The sequence below is a fragment of the Dermochelys coriacea genome, chromosome 13, assembly GCF_009764565.3.
Source record: "Dermochelys coriacea isolate rDerCor1 chromosome 13, rDerCor1.pri.v4, whole genome shotgun sequence".
Classification (NCBI taxonomy): Eukaryota; Metazoa; Chordata; order Testudines; family Dermochelyidae; genus Dermochelys; species Dermochelys coriacea.
Genome location: NC_050080.1, coordinates 27,626,055 through 27,639,784, shown reverse-complemented (window position 1 = coordinate 27,639,784; position 13,730 = coordinate 27,626,055). Strand labels below are relative to the sequence as shown.

The window sequence follows — 13,730 nt, the reverse complement described above, 5'->3', positions numbered from 1 at the left end:
CCCTCTGCCATAGGAGTTCCAGGTTAGGTGGGCTGAGCTGTGTCTCTTCCCTGCAGCATGCCTGCTCTGCTGGGGGCCTCACACTGCCAACCAGCCCTCTCCTCTGAAGAGCAAGCCAATCCCTTCTTGCAAGGATCCAGCCATTGCCACCCACAGCAAGTGCAGGGCAGTCCAGCAGGAGGTCCCACTGTGATTACACTGCTCACTGAAGGGGATCACACCTGGGATACAATCAAGCAGAGATTAGAACTAAGCCTCAGCTCCCAGACCCCTCCTCTGGGCTTCCTCCCTCTCCCACATTCGCTACCTCTAGGAGCTGGCCTTTTCCATCAGCAGCCTGGGGGAGGGACGCTTCTCCACTCCCAGATGCTGGGCACAGTCAGATCCTCCCGGGGACAGGGGCTTGTAAAAGCAGTGTAACCCCCCCACCCCCAAGCTATGCACCTACTGGCTGCTTCGCAGCATCTCTGCAGGGCAGAGGAGATGAGACCGGGGGGGAGGGAGAGCTTTTTTTTCTCCCCCTCCCTGGCTCCGGCAATGGTACGTGCAGCTGGGAGGGCTCTCAGCTGTTGGACTGAGCGCTGCTGCTGTCAGTGTCTTCGCAGCTCCCTAGAGTTGAGGACAGGCTCTGGCTTGGAGGGGCAGCAGTAGCTAGGGCTGCTGCTGTTTTTCTGTGTGTGTGCGCTGGGCTGGCTTTCACTCTTTCCTCCTCCCCTTTCTCACTCACTTCTTCTTTGACATTTTTACCTCTGACATTTTCTTGCTTGGTGAGTATTTTTTTTCTTCTTCTTTCTTCTTGGGCTGCTTCTCCCTCCCCCCCCCCTTCCCGAGTCTTTTTCTTTTAGTAAATTAATCCTGATTTTTAAAAACATCTTTCCAATAAAAGGTTTATGGGATTTTTTTTTCTATTAAATCAGGCCCTTTCTGTCTCTTTGTTTCTGCCACTTACAGCGTGAGATGTAGCAACTAAAATCCCTTTCTGACGCACCCGCTAATTTTTCCTTCCTTTGATCCCTCTTATTTTCCTTTTTAAAAACGAAATACGCTCCCTCTTTTAAAAAGTCTGTTTTGAAAGTGGGTTTGTTTTAAGCACTGCCATGCTCTGTTTTCAGAGACATTTGTCCTTCTTGTTGCAGGTGCCAATGTTTGAATGCTGTGTGTGGTTTCTTCTTTCTCTTAACTTTTAAATTTTTGTCGTCCCCCCCCGCTTTTTTTTCTTGGATATATTACAGCCTTGGGTCTTGCAAAAATACATAGAATCTTCTTGGAAGATATTTTAAAAAATGGATGTGTTGAAGGACATGAGAATTCCCCCTCCCCTCTTTTTTTTTTTAACTGTTATTTGGAAGTGATTTTCTTGGGAGTATTGACCTGACTCAAGGTTTTTGACCTATCTAGTAATGCAGGGAGAACAGGAAGGGGGAAAGAGGACAGAGGCATCAACAGCGGTAGGCTGGTGGATGAGAAACTTTCATGTTTCAAAAACTATCCCTGTGAAATCCTGGCCCCTCTGAAGTCAATGGCAAAGCAGCCATTGACTTGAAAGGGGCCCAGATTTCACCTGCAGAGTGTGGGATAAAACCTTTTCTACCTTAATCCACTATGAGGGAAACAATAAACCAGTTCTTATTGAATGCCATACCATTCCCTGTGTCTCAGCGCTATACTGATGGAAATATATTGACCCAGGTGTGTCTGTGGTTTTTTGTCATGTATCTTTGATGCTGGATTTGCTTGTTATGTTCAAAAGAACACTTCTATCCATTATTGCAATCAGGGGTGCTGTTTGGAAAAGTAGTAGTGAGTGAAATAACAAGTTATTTTATCGCTCTTGTAAAATTTAAACTCTGTGCTCTCAGCGGCTAAGATTACTATTGTGCCTGCTGGAACTTATTTAAGATGCTTTGTGCTGACTGAATAGACTCTGAATGCACTAATCAAATCCCATGTCAGCTTGAACCACACCTGAACAAAAGTGCTTTCTTTGTAGCAAATGGGGGCTTGAAATAAATCTTTTGCCTGTTATTGTTAAAACACTTTTTTTGTTTTATTTTTTTAAATGGTAGTTTTCTAACATACAATAGTTGAAGCTGATGGGTTGCCATTGCTATATCTGTACTGGCAATTTCAATGGCCATTGGAGACGATAAAGAAAAATCCACTTTTCATACAAAATTGTGCTCTCAAAGGCTTGGCTATTTGTGTTGGACTCCATTTGTTTCAGAGGAAACCAGATTAGAGAGAAACAATGCCTATTTATAAAGTTATTCCCACATCTAATCTCTTCCATGTCTGATGACCTTCTCTAAACTAAGCCACAATTTGCAGTAAAGGGAGAAATGTAGATGGTTTAAGCTTATTTCTGAGAGGGTTGCACTGAGCTTCAAACTGAGGCTTTCCCACTTCCCTGCAGTCTCTCCATGCTTGGTAGCTCTCCTCTTTGAACTTTAAAGGGTGGAGGGTTTTAAGGCTGCATTTGACAGCTCCTGAGGCTGGATGCATCCTGTTTCATATTAAACATGTTATTATTGACTTGCCTTTTGTGAGTAGGCGTCATAAGCGTGCTAATCAATGGCCTATAACAGTGTGTGGTGCCCAGGAGGGAGCTGTTATGGGAGACATCTGTATGACAGTGGTCTCCTGAGTGGGAGAGAGCAGTGCAGGGGCTCAGAGCTGTATTTGCTAAGGAGCTAAATCCCTCAAAACTAGCCCATCTTCCCCTGTTACAGCTAGGGGCCGGGCAATCCATCTCAGATAGTCAATTTGGTGGTTTAGGATCTGTCAGTTTGGGGGGGGGGACATTCAGTTGGGTTTTTGTATCATTTCATTTTCCTGTTTCTTATGATTTGGGTCTAATTTTATTTGGGAAAAAGTTTCATGTCATTGGACTAAAGAAAGCAGGTGCAGGAGGAGCTTCTAAGCAATGTAGAATTTTTTTGCGTCTTTTAACTGAGATTTCAGTTTAAAAAGGGGGGGGGGGAGATGACTAAGATGCACATGTTGTGTGACCAAAATCTAGACACTGTTGCACCAAAGCAGTGTAAAAAGAAAAAAGGCTCTTTGGAGTAAGTAGGTTGTAAGAGATTCTAATGGCCACTTGTCACACCGATTATTCCTGGAAGTTTTTAAGACTTTTTTTTTAAGCAGCAGAATTAGGCTTGTTTGAACCTAAGAGCTTTCTTCATGAAGTGAATATAGTAAGACAGGTATTCATTTAATTCTCAGTGCTGTGCCAATGAAAGATTGCCTGTATGTTGGCTCTGACTGTCAAGATAACATTGTCAATGGATTTTAAGGGAATGGCAAAGCAAAGAAAGTGTGTCTCTAAGAACCACTTTCTTTAGAAAAGGCAGATAATAGGCAGTGATTTTGGAACAATGTTTTACTTACAGATTGTAAGGGGAGGATTAAGTCTTTCAACGAATGGAGACTGGCTTGTGTGAAATAAAATACAGTCCCTCAAAAAATAAAATATTTTCAGCACCAGGAGACTCTTTAGCTACCCATGCACCAAATTATTAAGTAAAAGCAGCAGAACTTTCTTTGATTTGTGTTCTGTATTGATGGCTGCATCGGGAACTTTCAGTCCTAGAATTTTATATCTAGTCAAAGGAAAAGGCCGCTGGATGTAAAATCTCAGAAGCTCCTTGATACGCTAAAGCTATTGTAGAATTTTCCAAAATATTAGTTATGCATATTGGAGATGGCGGAGCTTCATTTGAAGAGATCTGAATCTATTCCTGTCCCCTGCTTTGTCATTCCCTTATGTGTTACTCTAGATAGGGTTGCATTCTATTATTTGGAAAAACACAAAATAAATTTATTTCAGAATTAAACTGTGTGTCTCTGGGGTCAGGCTTCAATTGAAAGCTAGTCTGAAGACATTGTTTGATTTGAAACTAGGAAGTAATGATGGAAAGACTGAATATGTCTAGCAAGTAATACATGCTGGGGGAAAAAACTGAAATAATGAGCTGAACAGAGCTAACTTTAGGATAAAATGTCCCAGCAAATGATTTATAAATTCATAACGTACTAAGGGGAGAAAGGAAAATATTTCAAGCAAATAAGCTATTTTTTCATAACTATAAAGTTTTAATGAGCTAATTAAAATATAATCCTAAATCTCTACTTTTCAGATTTATAGTTTGAGCGGAAGGTTAATAGGTAGAATTCATGCTGATCTGAATCAAGCTGAATAGTAAAGAAAGGCTCTTAGGAGAATCTGAAAGCCAACAGGCATTTTTCAGACCTGAGTTATGTCACCTTTTTTTAGAATGCCTGAGGCCATTGCATTTTAAGAAGACGACAAAGCTTTTGTTTTCAAGCTGGCCTAGAAAAATGCAAGGGAGGAATCCCAAGAAGGTTTTCAGAAGTTGTCATTTGTGATTAAGTTGATTTTGCTGTTGCACAAGAATGCAGCACTGTTCCTTGGCACAGCTTGAACTGTCTATTTCCTCCTCCCCCCACCAGTACCAGTTTCTTATTTGTAAGGAATTCAGGCGAGTGAGAGTATCTAGTTCCTCTGACTCGGAGGTGTATATTGATTTAGAGGGTCAGTTTTTTGGTAGCTGCATCGCTGATGTAAATGTAATTATACATACTTTACAGAAGATGGGACTGAAGTGATATGAGTGCAGAGACTGACTTAAGAGCAGCTTGCTGGCATTCTACAGACTTAACACGTGAGTGTAAGATTGTTTTTTACAAGTGGGCTACCTGTTAGGATCAGAAACTGAGACTTCAAGCAAAGGTTATAATGATATGAAGTGGGACGAGGGAGAACTGTTTACTGTGCACATTCTAGGTAACCCTCCATTCCTCTACAAATGAGGAACATTCAGGCCAATTGCAAAAAGCCCTTCAACTTTTTTAGAAATTCATGAACCTTTCTTATATCTTCATCTGCTCCATGCAACCTAAGCCAGTCATCCTTAGTATCCTGTTTCTGTTAGTCGGTGAGCAGGATCCAGAGGTGAAGTGAATGGGACTTTTTCTATTGACTTCGATTGGGTCAGGCCCTGCAATCGGTGAATAGACCATGTATATGAAGACTGTAAAGCTGGATCTGAGCTCTGTAGGATCTTAACAATGGATGAGAGAAATTATCTGTGTTTTTAATAAAATTCAAGTACTAGGAGCATCAGAGATAACTATTTCAATTTTAATAATGAGGCGAAAGCTGAGGACAGGTTACTGCTTCAGAGAGCCCAAAAACTCATTCTCTGGATTAGCAATATTAGATAGATTGTGATAGCATTAAAGGGGCATAAATACAATCCTCCAAAGCCTCCTCGTTAGTGAAATTACGAAGAAGGTTATAATTCTGCAGAGGTCAAGTTCTAAAACAAACTCATTCTCCAAGGCTGCTCTTCCTTAACTGTGCATATATATTTTTCACTATAAACAGTCCTGCTTGAACAGACAGAGGATGCTAATTAGTGGGACACCCTGTTCAGGGCAGCACGAGTCATATTTGAACCAAACAAGTTACACAGACAAAGTAGGCTCAGCCTCCAACTCTGCCACGCAGACTCAAAATGACAATCCTCTTCATTACTGATCTTATCAGGACATTTGTGTCTTTCAGTCCAGAATCTTTGTGTTGGACGTGTGTGGGATCAAATGAATTTCTGTAGCTGCTATTTCCACTCAAAAGGGCTGGTCTCTTCCTTTTTTTGAAAAGCACAGGCTGGAACCATTTCCAAGCCGCTCTTCAGAAGAGTCAGAAACTGAATGATGGCCTAAAAGGAGACGGCTATTTCTCGTCTGTCCCACAAAGGAGAAATGCTGAAGCATATTGGGTTCAGCCTTGCCTCCCATGGAAGTCACTGGGAGTTCTGCTATTGACATTACAGGGAGCAGGACTGGTTCTGCTTTGAGCCTGATATTGTAGCTCTTGACTCCTACCCTAAAACTAGGATTTAGAACCCAGTTTCCCCAGTGCCACAAACAGCTTCCTTGTTCCTCTAGTGCATCTGTCCTTCTCCTTTGGAAGGATTTACTAGAGATATTGCATGAGTTGCCTTCTTTTCTTCAGAAAGATCTTTTTTTAAAATCAAAGGAAAGTGAATGGCATTTGTTTTTTAGAAAACAGGAGCAAGTTAAATGGCATGGAGTCCTTTGGGCTATTTGTCTCTTTCCCTGCCTAATACAAATAGTCTCTTATTGAAATCTGCAGCATCAATTCAGCATATGCTGGTACCACAGGAGATTAGAAACTGACAGGGGTGCTGCTTCATCATTCAGATGCTTTCCCTAGCAGACAGTTTGGGCTCTCTACTACACTATGGTAAGGATAACCGTGTATATGTCTCAGATTGCTACTATAGGGAGTTATAAGAAGGATAAATAAACAAGAGTGAAGATACTAGCAAGTTCAGGTCCAGCTCCTCCACTATCAAAACCCAAACAGTAGCTAGGCCCAGCCTTTACACTGTGCCACTTCTTATATTAAGAAGAGATGCATCAAATTGTTCCAAGTGGAGTCCTGCCTTTCAGTAAAAGAATTAAGCCTGGACATGAGGGTGAATAGTAAAATCTCCTGCCAGAGTAAATGTCAGCATCAATACATATAACGGTGATGGGAACCGATATATGAAGCCAGACGTATACAGTCAGAATTGGGGGTTTTCTTCTTCTTAAAAAAAAGTTGATTACATAACCAATTCCTTGGAGCCAGGCACGTCTTCTAGCATGAGGGAGCATGGGCAGAAGCTGTTGTTACTAATGCCCATCATCCTGGTATCTAGATGCCCTGGTACATGGATGCTTTACAAGACTTAAGATGAGACATTCACGATCTAACTAAGAGAAGCCCAAATCCCAGGCTTGCCTGCTGACTTCAGGTTTGCTAGCCCTTTGGGAAAGCAGGATTTGGAAGGGTCTGGACAGAAAAGTTCATCTCCATCTCCTTCTAGTTCTGCGCTCAGTTATATTTCCACAGGGAGTGAATTCCAGAGGCGTGGGTCTGAGACTGAAAAAATTCTGCCAATTGTTCCCTTTATGTATCAATTTCTCATGATCCAGAGAAGCTCGGATCATACCCTGCGCTGGAGCAGTCCTAAAGAGATTTGTATTTAGACCATTTAGGGCTGTATATACAGCAACCAGTTCCTTGCCTTTCACCTGACAGCTAGGGTTTGATGCGCTCCTGTTAGCTCCTTCATTCAACCTGGACTTGCCTGCCTTCAAGGTAGACCTAATTAGAACAGCCCAGGCAAGAGGATATGAAGATGGGGGTGACTGATGCAAGAGCTAATTAAGAAGGAGTGCCGCCTGATGGAAGCCTATGAGGGAAGTGAATTTGTTCCTAACCAGGACGGCCTGAAGCACAGTGGAGATGCTTTAGAAGTGGTGGGTTCTTTGGAGTTGGCATGGGGTGTGTGGAAATCTTAGAAGACCCTCCTAGAATGATATTCCAGAACTACCAATACTGCTTAGCCTGAATGCTAATGTCACTGCTGGAGGCCAGGCTTCAGATGGGCTGTGTCAGACAGGTGTCACTGTGTCTGTATGAGGTTGTTTGGTTACCAGGGAGTATCTGCTTGTGGCTTTTGGACTGTGGCAGGTCGTGTGTTATAAAAGGGGCAAAGAGTCCATTGGCATCTTATAGACTAACAGACGTATCGTAGCATAAGCTTTCGTGCGTGAATACTCACTTTGTCAGATGCACCCCATTTCGTCAGATGTTATAAAAGGAACACAAAGCTGTTGTGATCCATGCAAAAATTCCAGTTTGTAGTAGCTTGTTTGGCTCCTCTGTAATAGCTCAAAGTTAAGTTAAACTTGATTTGACCATGGATCTTGCTATTAGAATTTAGGACCTGACTGTGCATCCCCTACTTATGTTGGTGAGCCTTACTGACATGAGTAGCACCATTGCACAAGTGGGCCTTGAAGGTATTGCCAGCACATATGGTCCATTCTAAAAGTTAGCTGGGTGAATACTACCAGCACCTGTAATGGAGACTAAAGGTCTGATCTTGCCAAGAGACCTCCATGAGCAGACTCCTGGGCCCATATGGAGCCCTGTTGCTTCTTATGGTAGGATCACTGTCCTAAGCCCTGAAACTAAACCCTGGAGCTGCAGCTTTTTCAATGATGATTGTTCAAAAAGGCCCTCTGATCAACCTATACAGCAGGCACCCCCCATTTACCTCATGTAATTCTCTCTATTAACTGAATGCAAGAAACAGCTGAGAGAAGTGTATGATGGTAAAATTTCACCAAAAGAGTTTGGTATGAATTGAATATTCAGTTGTACAACATCAAAAACACATGAACAATCACTGAAAGAAACATCAAAAGTGGTTTTGTTTTGGTTTCCATCTTAAATGGGAATGGAAGGGTCTCATATAGTGAAGCAAAAGAAGATGTTCTCCAATAATTTGAATGTGGTGTAAATAATCTTTCCATAGGGTATATTTATTAACAAACAGTAGCTTATTTCCTTCTGGAAGCAGAACTGCCCCCAGTGTTATCAGGGGACGGAGGGTTTATAAACTTTTCATTTATAATAGTTCCACAAAAGGTATTAAAGCTGGTGTCTTGCCCCACAGGCATGAGGGTCGGTGAACTCTTGCCTCTCCTCAAAGAACTGGGACCTTTCTGAGCCCAGCCATTAGCTGGGTAATATTTGCTTAGGAAAAAATGCAATTCCTCTGTCAGCTTTTATCCAGGCTCCTGGGCCCTGATTACTTCTTTATTTTCTGCAGCTTATTGAATCACTTTTAATACAGGGCTAAGCATTGATCATCTTTTGCGGTCCTTCCTCTTTGTTCTGTCAGCAAATGTTACAAAATGGACCTTAAATTATCGCTTTTCCAAAATGAACAGGCCCTGTAAACTCACAGGTGGTGGACCTCTTTCATCTGAAGCATAAATCAGGGGTAGCCTCTACTCTGGCTGTTTGCTTGTAACCCTCATCAGTGCCCTCCAATGCTCTCTTTACGCAGACAGGCTTTGAGGCCAGGCCCAAAAGCAAGCAGGGGTGTAATGAAAACAAAGAAACGAGGCACCGAAGTGCCATTTGCTTTCATGATGATAAAAAATGCAAACTCCGAGTGCTTGAACCACTGCATTGGTTCCCGTCTACAAATAGCTGGCTCTTCCCGTACTGCAACAGATGAGCCTTTGTGTAAGCAGGGGAATGGCCCTGCTCTTGTGGGGAACTTTCCTGGCTTATACACTACCCCAATGAAATGGGCTAGCAAAAGGATCTGAGTCTTCGCTCCCACTACCTTTACCAGAGGCTTGCCTGACCTCAAGGGCTCCCCTTCCACTCTCCTGTATGGCAGAGTCCTGGTAACCCCAACAAGGCTGGGCCCAGGATTCCTGGGGGTCTCAACCCCCCAACCTTGTTGTGGTCACTTAGGGCAGGGGCTAGGGTGTCCCCAATCTGGGGTGCTCTCTCAGCACCAGATGATTGACCCATTGATCATTACATAGAGTTCAAAGCAAATGCAATTTATTAAACAGCAATCAATTTAAAAAAAAAAAAAGAAAAAATGGGAAAGGTTAAAGGAAAACGTGTCACCCCGCTCTGTGGCACGGGGACGTCACAACCAGCCATCTCTGGAATGTGAGTAACAGACTGAACTTCCCTTACAAGTCCCAGACCTCCTCCTAAGGCCCTGGCTGTGCTGCAGGGATGCTGCAGGTCAGTCACTTGCTCTGGCGCTGGCCGCATGCCCTCAGGCTTTAGGTGGCAGGGCCTTTCCTCCTAGCATCGCCTCTGCCCTGTCCCCATCCAAGTCTAGCTTGCATGGACTCTTGGCTGGGGCATCTCCCTGCACTGGACCTGCTGCCCAGGGTCCTCTTCGCTCTTCCCAGCTGCTCACCGCATCAGGCTCCAGCCTCAGCTCCAGCTCCACTCCGCCTCAGCATGGCTGCTGCTGCTACTCTGCCTCCAGCTCCCCGGGCTGCTGCTCTGGCCCCTCTGGCTCTGGGTGCTGCAGCTCTCCCCCCAGCACAGCTCTGCTCTGTGGGCTACTTCTGTGGCTCTGCTCCCTGGGCTGCTTTTCTGGCCCCTCTGCTCCCCAGCTCAACTCAGGCCCCTGCTTTCTCCTTAGCTCGGCCCCACTCTGTCTGACCCAGGCAATTCCAGCTCACATGGAGGACGGGACCCCCCTGGCCTCCTGACTCCCTGATTAACAGGGTGGGCAGGCTAATCAGGCTGACCTGGAGCATTAGCCTCTCCCCACTGTTCCTGGGGACTGTCAGTCTCAGGGTCCTGATTTCCCATCAACCCTTCCCCTTTCTTTTGGTACTGAGAGCTAGCTGACCAGAACACCCCCACTGAGTTTTAGTAAGGAGACAACAGTCCCCTCCCATTTGTCCTTTCTGTTTGGCACAAGGGTGAGGGCACCATAAAGTAACATTTAGCAGTGGGAGGAATGCCATAGCTGAGTCTGATGCCCAGAACCAATAAATGTTAGCACCACAATTTAATAGTGGTACGGCTGGTGGAGGGGACTTGCAGCATCTCTATCTTCCACTTCCCCACTTGAGAACATTGTGATGCTATAGTGATGGCCTGGGGTATGGTCCTAGAGGGAACACAGCTCCCCATCTAGCCTCTGTGTGTATAAAGGCAGCAAGGCATCATTTTTACATATACAGAATAAGCCAGTGGAGTGGCACTGCTCCAACGTACTGAAGGTAGACTGTGAGCGTAGCTAATTCAAGGGAGGCAAGCCTGGAAGCTGCAGTCTTACTTGGAACAAGCATTAATAAGCCATTACCTGACATTTTATTTAGGGCTGCTTCCTTAGGTATGCAGATATTTTTCTAACACACCAATTTCTAATCCCTAATAAATGCTATAGAGCAAGAGAATGTATACAATCATCAACTGATATGTAAAAAGAAAAGGAGTACTTGTGGCACCTTAGAGACTAACAAATTTATTAGAGCATAAGCTTTCATGAGCTACAGCTCACTTCATCGGATGCATTTAGTGGAAAAAACTGATATGTGTTTTCTAAGCAGTGGTCAGACCAGGGAGTGCATCATTGATTTCATTATTCAGATTCTTGCTCGTACTTGTTCCTCTACAGTATGTCTCAGAATACCAGATCTTATGAGACAAGAGCTACAGCACCTCAGAACATATACAGGGAATTACCCAGTTGAAGGACTCCAAGCAAGGGGCTAAAGTGAATAACCTGAATGGTAAAAAGAAAAGGAGTACCCGTGGCACCTTAGAGACTAACAAATTTATTAGAGCATAAGCTTTCGTGAGCTACAGCTCACTTCATCGGATGCAGTGAGCTGTAGCTCACGAAAGCTTATGCTCTAATAAATTTGTTAGTCTCTAAGGTGCCACGGGTACTCCTTTTCTTTTTGCGAATACAGACTAACACGGCTGCTACTCTGAAACCTGAATGGTAAATGAAGGCTATGTTAAGAATGTTTCTAAACTTTTATTGTCATTCCCTACTTTATCTGCATTGACTTCTCTAGTTCAGGTTTACAGTTGTTAACGCTGATGTCTGACTTTGTGTGACTCTAGCAGGTCTGTCTAACAAGCTGCTAACATCTAAGGAAAAAATACAGCACTTGTCACCTCATAACGAATGGATTTTTAACCTATACTCCTGGGGCATAGGAAAATACTGTATCAGCCTATTTTATACCTGGCAAACTAAGGCACCAGGATATGTCTACACAGCAACTAGACACTTGTGGCTGGCCCGTGCCAGTTGACTTGAGACTCGAGCTGTGGGGCTGTTTCACTACTGTGTCAATGTTGGCTGAGCTCAGTTTGGAGCCAAGGCTCTAGGACCCTGTGAGGTGGGAGAGTCCCAGAGCTCCATTTCCAGCCCAAGCCCGGAAGTCTACACTGCAATGAAACAACCCCACAGCCCAAGCAATGTGAGCCTGAATCAGTAGGCCTGGGCCTGCTGCCGGTTTTTCTTTGCTGTGTTGACATACCCTTAATGGGTTAAGTGACTTGCCCATGGTCCCCCAGAAAGCCTGTAGGTAACCAAGGATTGGAATCCATGTATCCTAGTTCAGTGTCTTAACAACTAGGCCATCCTTCCTACTGTTATGATGGGATAACATCTTGTATTTACACAATGCTCCTCATCTAGCAGGCTCATGAAGAGCTGAACAAACTATGCGTCCAATCAGCTTGCTATGTCTAATGCCAAAAACGCAGCCTGCCGTGGGGCCAAACTCAGTTACGCATACAACATTACTCAGCAATTTAGGGCAGGGAATGAGGAGGAATATTCTTCTTGGTTTAGCAAGTGACTCCACAAATCTGAAATTTTGCTGGGTCAGTGATGCAAATAGGGAAATTCGAGTGATTGCAGCAAATGTTGTGGTGTGTATGTATATACAGTAAAATAGTCATATGAATAAATGTCACTTAATAAAATGCCTGCAGAAGTTTTTCAACACTTCTGATGCACTGGGATGCTGTTAGCTTACTTGATGGAGGCTTCTGTCTCCATGTGAACAGATGAACAGCGATGGAGAGACGCCCTCTGTCGCTGACTGCAGTGAGGAAAGCACTCTGCTTCTGAATGCTGTTTTTTAACTAAGTTTCAATCCAGTGTGGAAATGGAGAAAGCAGATGTTTGTTTTTCCTGTGCTAGAGCTTCCCTCTCCTTTTATGCCAACTCAGAGGTCTCCTTGCAACTAACAAAGGGAGTTTTTCTAGCAAGTGGAATGAAAACAAGCTGACACAATGAATGCAAACTCATTAGCTTGTTTGTATTGCTGTTTTTCCTGAGAAGCCTCCTTTATTGCCAATGAGGTTTTTTGTTGTTGTTCTTTTTGCATAAGAATAAGAGTGAAGCTGTCTGGTTAGGAAAGCCAGTGTCTCACCTCTCCCACCGTGGGGGAAGAGAGCTAGAGGAGTACTTCATAAGAACCCTAGTCCATGTCAGCTATCCTCATCATTATTCTTTTCACTGCAGCAGTAGCTAGGGGCTGTGCAAACACACCGACAATCTCTGCTCCAAAGAGCTTACAGTACAAATGGCCAAAGAATGGGAGGGGAAACAGAGGGAATGTCTGTTGCTCAAGGGCACAGAGCAGGTCCCGAGCAGAGCCGGGAATAAATCCCACGTTTCCTCATGCCCCATTATGTACCCTGAGACGCACTTCTCCCCACCCCCATCAGTCCCAAAGACTCCATCCGCTTTGAAAGTATGCAAACCCAGTTCACGTGTAAGAGAAGTACACACAATCACACATTTTAAATATATTTTGAAATATGCCTAAAACCACTGTTCCAAGTCCGGTGCTTTTGCCGGGGATGCCAGGTGGAAAGAGACTCACTCTGTCACAGTTAATGTCTTAGTCTCACTGGGATGGATGTGTTTTACCATATTTAGCTTAAGACTTTAAGTCTTGCAAATACCACTACTGTGCTAGTATTTGGTTTCCAAGGAGTTAACCCATTGTTTGACAACTGAGATATGGTACAAAATTTCCCTGCTCTTAGAGCGGCGGTGTTGTCTAGTGGGTGGGACACATACCTGGGGCTCAGGGTTATTTGGGTTCTGTATCTGGCTCTTCCACTGACCTGCTGTGTGATGTGAGGCAAGTCATTTCACCTCTTTGTGCCTCGGTTTCCCCTGCTATGTTTTGTCTGTTTAGCTTATAAGATCTTTGGGGCTTGGACTGTCTCTTACTATGTGTTTTGTATAGTGTCTAGCACTATAGGCCCTGAACTTATCTGGGGCCTTTAGGTGCTACTGTAACATAAATAG

At 43.9% G+C, this 13,730-nt stretch overlaps 1 protein-coding gene across 5 annotated transcripts in view; it reads left to right on the top strand.

Annotated features, from left to right (window-relative positions):
• Nucleotides 1–582: 582 nt before the first annotated feature.
• RALY (RALY heterogeneous nuclear ribonucleoprotein) overlaps nucleotides 583–13,730 on the top strand; it is a 281,882-nt gene continuing 268,734 nt past the window's right edge. For 2 of the 5 annotated variants that reach the window (XM_043495638.1, XM_043495637.1), the window contains exon 1: nucleotides 583–767. The gene's annotated coding sequence lies outside the window, so the exon portion shown is untranslated. The remainder of the gene's footprint in view (nucleotides 768–13,730) is intronic. The other 3 variants (XM_043495639.1, XM_038369803.2, XM_043495640.1) reach the window with 2 other exon arrangements.